The following is an 8,696-nucleotide window of genomic DNA, read 5'->3' on the forward strand; positions in this document are numbered from 1 at the left end:
GCTCCAACAGCTCCATGTCTCTCCTGTACTGGGGCCCCCGGAGCTGGACGCAGTACTCCAGGTGGGGTCTCACAAGAGCAGAGTAGAGGGGCAGGATCACCTCCCTCGACCTGCTGGTCACACTCTTCTTTTGATGCAGCCCAGGACACGGTTGGCTTTCTGGGCTGCAAGCGCGCACTGCCGGCTCATGTTGAGCTTCTCATCAATCCATACCCCCAAGACCTTCTCCTCGGGGCTGCTTTCAATCCATTCCTCGCCCAGCCTATAGCTGTGCTTGGGATTGCGCCGACCCACGTGCAGGACCTTGCACTTGGCCTTGTTGAACTTCGTGCAGTTCACACGGGCCCGCCTCTCCAGCCTGTCAAGGTCCTTCTGGATGGCATGAGTTTACTATTCCCAAGAACATGATAAGATCTAAACATGGAGTTTTATATTAGCAGACATTTCATCAGCACTTTTCCTGCATGAGTTTGCTCAATAATTTCTTCTATTTTCATGTACTTCTGCTTTAGATCCAGTGAGTGAGACACACAAAAAGTGAAACCACCAGAGTTCTATGGACTTCAGTGAAGTTACATTATTTTACATCACCTCATGAAGCTCTTTTGAGAACGGAAAAAGTAAAAGACCATTTAGTCCCTCTCCCTGTGATTTAGTTCCAACACAGCAGCTATAAGATGAAAAGATTGAGTTTTGTTTTATTTTGTCTGTATAAATAGCTCCCTGTCCAATAAAACTGAAGAAACAAGGGCAAAAAAGGAAACAGGGAAAACAGCAGATATCTCTGCCTGCGTGGTTGTTGTACCTGTATTCACAATCCTATATTTTGATAGAATATTAGTCTTTACTGATGCTTTCCTGTGGTTGCTCCTTAGTGGTTCCATGGTTTGACGGGGGCTCTGGAAAGAGCTGTGTAATAGTGATTGATTGAGTTCATAGCCATGAGAATAAATGGGACAGAATTGTAAAGCCTGTAGCGCTCTCAAAGATAAGCATGCCTAATTATGTCTTTTTTTGTTGATATCAAAGTAATAATAAGGCAGAACTGGTAGAAGATAGGAAGAGACAGAGGAAATGAAAAGATTTCTGCCAGAGATGAGCTACGCTCTGCTTGGAATGTTTGCACAGTGCTCTTTTCGCCACAGCTCCCAGTGACTTAATAAAAGAGTGAGTATCAGACGTTCACCTTCATTTTCAGAATCCCTTTAGCTCATTTTACTTCAGACAAATCACTGTGTTATAACAAGTAATTGCTGGAATTCATATCAATATCACCAGTAAGTTTCCAGTGGTTAAAGTCTTGGACTGTAAACAAAAGAAAAAAAAGGAAAAAAATAAAAAGGCTCTTAGTGGCTTAAATTTGACAGTACTTTTGCTAATGGTGAAGGTAAGACTTGATTATTAAAAGAATACATTTGTTTATACATTATTTCTACATTATTTATTTCTATATTGTGTCTGGGAGTCTGCAGTCAGCAGACTTTGACATTTCAGAAACACTGCAAGCTGCTTTGGAGGGCTGAGAAAGCACTGTAAGCTATAGTGACAGCAGTGTGCTGTGTCACTGAGCTTCCTGGACTGGATGTGGCAGGAATCAAAAATGCCAGAATAATGCCCCAAACAATGGTCTTGCCATCTTTCTAGCTCAGTGGAATCCAGGCATTTTGGAAATGTCATTAAATTGCTTTTGCAAACTATCCCGTTTTATTTTCAGTGTGATTTTGATGGTTTCTGTTGATGGACAGAGAGTGAATTCTTGAGCATTGTTCTTCCTCCATGCTAAAATTAGAGAACTGTTAATGTAATTAATGATTGCACACAAAATGGCAGAAGGCATTATAGGTGTGGTAGAGATAAATGAATAATTTTGAAAATAAATTCTGAAGGGAAAAACCCTCACTCTTAAGAAGCATTTTGATACTTCCAGAACATAGGACACAAAAAAGACTGTGTTCTCTATACAGTAAGATAGCAGTTTGTGCAGTCATGTGTGCTATAGAAAAGAGAGTGCAATATAGATGTAAAAATGTTCTTACATTAAACATAGTGATTTAAATGCTTATTTTATTTTCATCTGTTTACTTCTACAGTAGGAGACTGAGGTGACCAGTATGGTAACGTAAGGGATAGGGAAATGGTGAGTCTTAACTGGACTCCGTCCCACTGGTCTGAGTGAAGTGTTATTTATTGTATTGTTGTGTGTTTGTGGAAAATGATAAAAGCTGAGAAGCAAAAGGAAGCACAGTTGTTGTTCAATACTTAGTCCTTTTCTGTAACAGCAAGAAATAATAGTTTAGATGTTAGAAATGAGCATAAATGATATTGTATGCAAACCATCCATTTTAGTGGATTTCTTGGGAGGACTCTTAGTGAGGCTATCCACGTAACGGTTGTAGCCACTGTGTGTGCAGATAATGCCTTTGCATTTCTAAGCAGCAAGATTGTTTGGGAGCTGTGGGATGGGGAGAAGGGCTTGATTTATTTTATTTATTTATATATTTTTACATTCTCTTGAGAAAGATGGGAGGAAGGCTCAGTGAAACCATTGCTGCTTGTACAGGGAAATGTTTTATTCCAATGCTTTTATTTTGGAATCCAGCCCTGGTTCTTTTCCTCAATAATTTTCTCAATTGTTATTTCTCAGATACCACTTAGCACAATGTTTAGTAAGCAGATAGGTGTGTTTTGAAATGTGAGGGGCTTTTTTTGCCACATTTTTTTTTCCTTTTTCCCTTTATTAGCCTTTCTTGATGCTCCATATAGGACTGGTTGTATAGCAAAGCTACACTTGCCTCTGACTTTTCTGGACAGACCTAGAGTGGTGCATGTGAACTCCTCCAGCTTCTCTCTCCATAGCACAGCTGTCCTCACCTCTGCACATGGGGGCTGGCATCACTGCCAGCATCCAGGCGCCTCCTAGTTGTGCAGGGCTTATATGCTTGTAAGGTTCTGTGGCTTCTGGGTGCTGCCCTTTTCATACTGGAAAGCCCAGGGGCAGAAATAAAGCACTTCTTTGTGAGCAGCAAAGTGAATCATGAAATTCAGTTTCTGCTTCAGCTGTCAGACGTCAGGTACTGGGCAAATCACAGAAGACATCTGCAGTTGTTGTGCTCATGGCATTCTTTTTTATGCACAATCTCTGAGAAAGCTGTGACCAAAGGAATGTCATACCTAAGGCTGTATAGGGCTATTTATCTGGTTTCTTTCAGCTGTGAAGCAGGCAAAGAAGCTTTTAAGATGGTAGTGCTGTTTCTTGCAATAATGATCTGCAGAGCATCCTAAAAGGTTTCACAGTGATCAACATCACTGAATACACCAAGCAGGCCTGTTCCATAGTGTGCCTGACCTCTGCAGTTGAGGCATGAGAATCTTGGTGTGTTTCCAGGTACAGGCATGGCTTTTTGCTGTGGTCAGACCTCTGAACTGGTGTCCCACAAGTAAACATTTGGGATTTTTGCTTTTAATTTCCTTTTTCATCTTCCTTTTACCTTTCTGTCTCCTAATTTTTATAAGGTTGCTGTTCATCATACATTACAGGAAAGCAATACAATGATAGCAAAGCTGTAGGTCAGTGGTCTGTAACATGCTATGAAAAAACTTCTAAGTGAAGGAGTAATATCTGGTGGCCAGTGGTACTGAGACATCCAAACGTAACAAGTCGGCAGCTGCACCAGTAAAGGGCCTTTTAATTGTTGATGTAAAAACTTAAGAATATTTGAAAGTGGAACTTGCCTGCCATAAAAAAAATCATAGAACTTGAAATGATAAAATCCAGTTCTCTGTCTGGTGCATATTTGCAAGGAATTGGGTCAAAAAAAGAAGAAAGTAATTTCTTTTAAATGCAACAGCAAGTTGAATAATGCTTACCAGAGAAAAGGAGGGTGTTCAGGTTAAGGTACAGCAAACATGGGAAGGTAAAACCTAAAATAATTAATTTCTCTATTTTTGGTCTCTGTAACAGGAGCCTGAGACTTCTGTCAGATTTTCCCAGCTATTAAGCAGAAAGTGATGAAGTTAGAAGCCATGCATTGAGAATAATCATTTCCATTGGATTTGATCCACAGAATCATTATTTCGAGCTCTGGTTAACTCATTTTAGTGCTAGTTTTGGTCTTCTATGATTTACCCACTTATAATTTCTAATTCTTCGCTTAATATGTGCTTTTTACAATGTGTGAATATTGCATGTTGCCACTTCTACTATGCTTCTTTTCATTCAAAAGCACAGAAAATCCTGACATGATTCCTGACCAGGAAGCTCTCCAATGAGTGAATTGATCTAGTAGCTTATTCAATAAACGTTTTGTAGCATTTATTCACGTTCATGCTTGCAAGCCAGCAATGAATTGCAGGTGTGAACACCATTGCAAAATATTTAGCTGAATATTTTTGCAATGTACTATCTGAAGCAGATATTATAATGTCAGATCAGTAATACGTTGGGCCTACTGAACTGGTCAATGCTCAAAAATTAGTATTTTTTATTTATAAAATTGTTATGAAAAGATGAGATATTTGGGTACAGTTGATGTATAATGCTTGCTATTGGGCAGTTGGTATGTAAGTTTGTGTTAGACTGCAAACTAAATTTGGAGAAGGGGGGTTTATCGATTTTCTTCTGCCTCTGATTTGAGCAACTGCAAGGAACAAAAGAAATTATTTCAGATAGCATAATGAGATGGTAACATGTTGGTAGCTGTGCACCCCAGTGGAGCATGTAGGGGTAAGAAAATGGCTGCTTTCCATGGCAATCTGTTATTTAAAATGTGAACCTGGACAGAAAGGTGAGGGTGTAATGGTGATGTAAGAGAGGTGATCACATGATGAGACTGACCAGAGAATTGCTTAGCAAAGTAACTGCAAGTTCTAATACATAAAAGCATCTCTGAATAGCCTTTTTCTTTCCAGCGTGTACTACTGGTAGAGGAAAGATAGGATGGGGCGGGAGAGAAAGAAATCCATTTTGTTGCTGCTTGATTCAAAGGTTAACTAAAGAGAGATTGAGAGAGACTGAATGATGCTGAGCTAGATTGCTCAGATACCTCTGATGTTAGAGAGCTGTTGTGAGGTTGCTGAAAAAGTGACCAAATCCACGTGGGTGGTTGTTAATCATGTCTATATACGCCTATAACTTGTGATATCGAAAGTAAAACTAATCGGTTTTCAGCAGTCTCATGTGGCCTGTATATTTACTTGCTTTCTCTAAAGACTGCCATTGAAGAAATAAACTGTTAACCCAGAATGTCCACTTACTGGGAAACTTTGACCCATTTTGAGAGTCTGAAAGTAATGGGGTTGTGAGATCTCACCTGTGCGAAGTTTTTTCCCAAGGGTAGGAGAGCCCTGGACACCTGTAGCCGTCAAGAGCACGTGGTACCAGTGTGGCAAAATCAAAACCCAGCAGAGTTTGCAAAGTGTCCAACTGAGGGAGCGCTACCCAGGGCTATGGCAGAAACACAGAGCGTTTAAGTAGGTGCTCTGTGTTAAAAAGTTCATTAGCACAGATTTCAGCTTTATGGCCTTTGTGCAGTGAATCTTCCTCTGATTTTTATCCTTAGGCTGCATTCGTATCAAGGTCACTATACCAGGTACGTGGTCTATCCATCATTCACAGAGCCTTCTATGTAAGTCAGCTCCCTGAGTTTTGTGTAAAATAAGTAAACCTGTCTCTTACTGATTCATTAAAGCAGAATGAAGCACCCAAGCCTGAATTTCCCTCCACTGGAAACCATTACTCAAGTGCAGCTGGGGGCTGAACATGCTGTGGGATAGTGACTGTTGACAGAGTTCAGTCGGCTTTAATGGTCTGCAAGTGTGTCCCTGTACTGGATCTGCCTGAGATGAGGTTAATTTACGTCAGAGCAGCTGTATAGTGCTCTGCTTTGGATTTGTGAACAAAACTGTTGATACCATGTAGATGTTTTGGCTATTCCTGAACAGTGCTGACACAGTGTCAAGGCTTTCTCTGTTTCTCAGTCTGGCCCCACAGTGAGTAGGCTGGGAGGGGACACAGCCAGGGCAGCTTGACCCCAGCAGACCAAAGTGATATTCTATACTGTACTACATCATGTTCAGCAATAAGACTGGGGTGAGTTTTCTAGGGGTTGCTGTTGCTTGGGGGCTGGCTCAGTATTGGTGTAGCTGCTATTGAGTGATTGCTGTTGTATCACTTGTTTTTCTTTGTTTTGTTTTGTTTTCCCTCCTCCTTATTGAACTGTCTTTATCTCAACCCACAAGTTTTCTCACTTTTGCCCTTCCAGTTGCCTCCCCCATCGCACTGCAGGGGAGTGAGAGAGTGTCTGTGTGGGACTTAGTTGTCTACTGGCGTTAACCAAAACCGTTCCCTTTTTCTCACCGTCTCCACTGGGCAGTGTCCTGATGCTCTGTTTTGGCTAGTCCAGCCCAGGGTTTTTGGTGACTCCTGCTCTGTTGTGGATTTCTTGGCAGCAGAGGGAGATTTGCCTGACTTTGAGATTTGATTTTATTTTATTTTTTTTTCCCTTTGGCACAACTATCAGTTCTTCTGCAGCCAAGAACTTTATTGCCACTTCTGCAAAGGAGATTTATCCAACAGATAAGTCTGCTGCCTGAAACAGAGCCTGAGAAGCTAAGCCAATCTTTCTTTCTCATCTCTGATTGTATGCTGCTTCTCTGCCTTATATTACTGTAAACTCTGTGATTCGTTGTCTCATGAGAGTACATGTATTTCACACGTACTCTCTTAAATGCAGTGTTTGTGTGATTCCTTATGAACAGAAACCATTTATGAAGCTGTGTTCTGCTTTTCTTTCCTTATTGTTTATTGCCCATGTTTGCACTATATCCAGACTATCAGTACAAGACCTGCATCTGGTCCATGTCTCCTGCTCCTCAGCTACTGTGCTGGCATCTCTTACTTTCATGACAGTGTTATGACTTCTCTTCATCTTTACAATAACCCTGGTGAAGCTTGAGTACCAGCCCTACAGATGCTCAAAACCCAGATTATTTTGACTGAGAGAGGATGAGACCTTATTGCTCTCTACAACTGCCTGAAAGGAGGTTGTAGCGAAGTGGGTGTCCATCTCTTCTCCCAAGTAACAAGCGACAGGACAAGAGGAAATGGCTTCAAGTTGCACTAGGGGCGGTTTAGATTGCATATTAGGAAAAAATTTCTTCACTGAAAGGGTTATTGAGCATTGGAACAGGCTGCCCAGGGAAGTAGAGTCACCATCCCTGGAGGTATTTAAAAAAATGGGTCAGTGTGATTTTGGGACGTGATTTAGTGGTGGACTTGACAGTGTTATGTTTACAGTTGGACTCTATGATCTTAAAAGTCTTTTCCAACCTAAATGATTCTATGATTCTATGACTTCCTTGCACACTTACTGGTCCCTAAATCACATAATATCCTTCAGGAAAGGAAAGCTGAAATCACATAATATCCTTCAGGAAATGCTTACCGTATCCAGTTATCTCACTGGATCAGGCTTTAAATAAACTTTGCCAGGATCAGGGAGTGACTTTTCACAGTAATGGTTTCCCCTAGGAGTTACTCTGAGTTTCCAGCATTTGTCATTCAAGGTGATCATCCCACCTTTGAGGAGGAGCATGTGCCATCTCTTTGTGAAGAAGATTTACCAATTAGCTGCTTGGTAAAAATGGAAATTTACAGTAGAGGTGAACCCTAAAACTTCTTCCTCTGTTTCCTTAAATGATTAGTGAGATTGTGCTATAGTTCTCGTAAATCTTTAGTATCCTTAGTTTACCATGCTGTTTGCATCAGGTATTTGAGGACATGTTTTTGAATAAAAGGAAAGAAAATCTGGACCTCGTTAGAAGACACAGGAACCAGTGTAGTCACCACACAAATTTTGCTCAAGGAAGGATGTATAGAGAGCCCATTTTCAGCTTGTTCTGTGAGTTCTAGCAATAAAACCAAGTAATTTCATAGATATCTTTTGAAAACAGGTAAGTGCCTGGTCCCTGTCCACTCTGATGGGAAGCTGCAGCAAAACTTTCCCCTTTTTGGGCATCAGTGACCCCACACTGATGTCCCTAGAAAATTGTTTTTCTTTAATTCGTCTGCCTGTGGAACTATTTGCTTATTGTTGGGCTGCCTGTGGATTTATCACAAAATATAGTTTGCTGATATTCACACATTATACTAGGGAATTCTTGGTGTGCAGATGTCTTACAGACAGGTGACTGAAAATTTGCAGTTTGTTTTATTGGTTAGTTTCTGAGTTCATGCCATAGTTCCGTTTCCTGAATGTAGCCGCAGTAGGAAAGCATTGGCAACATGGATTTCCAATGCACAAATTGCATTGTTGCAGAGTAAGTGTGTAATCCAGAATTTACTTTTAGCAAATGTTAAAAAAATAAATGTGGACTTAAAATTAGCTCTTCAGAGGATTTATCGTTCATTAGAATCAAATGCATTCACTCAGATTCAAGGAAACCAAACATAAAAGGGCTCAAATAGCGCTAACTGGAATGTGTTTAGAGTACAGATACTGATAGTTTTCTAAATGCATTAGTTGATTTACTCTTAGCTCAGATTATTTACTCGGGTAATGAAACTGACCTTTTTTTTTTGTGTGCATTCATCTGTTTTCAAGAATAAAAATGTAGTGGGAAATGTGGTCTGGCTAGATCTGCTAGCCGATCAGCTTGTGTTCTCTGCAGTTAAGTGGTTGAGTACATTCTAGAGTGGG

Source organism: Balearica regulorum, chromosome 12, assembly GCF_011004875.1.
Source record: "Balearica regulorum gibbericeps isolate bBalReg1 chromosome 12, bBalReg1.pri, whole genome shotgun sequence".
Classification (NCBI taxonomy): Eukaryota; Metazoa; Chordata; class Aves; order Gruiformes; family Gruidae; genus Balearica; species Balearica regulorum.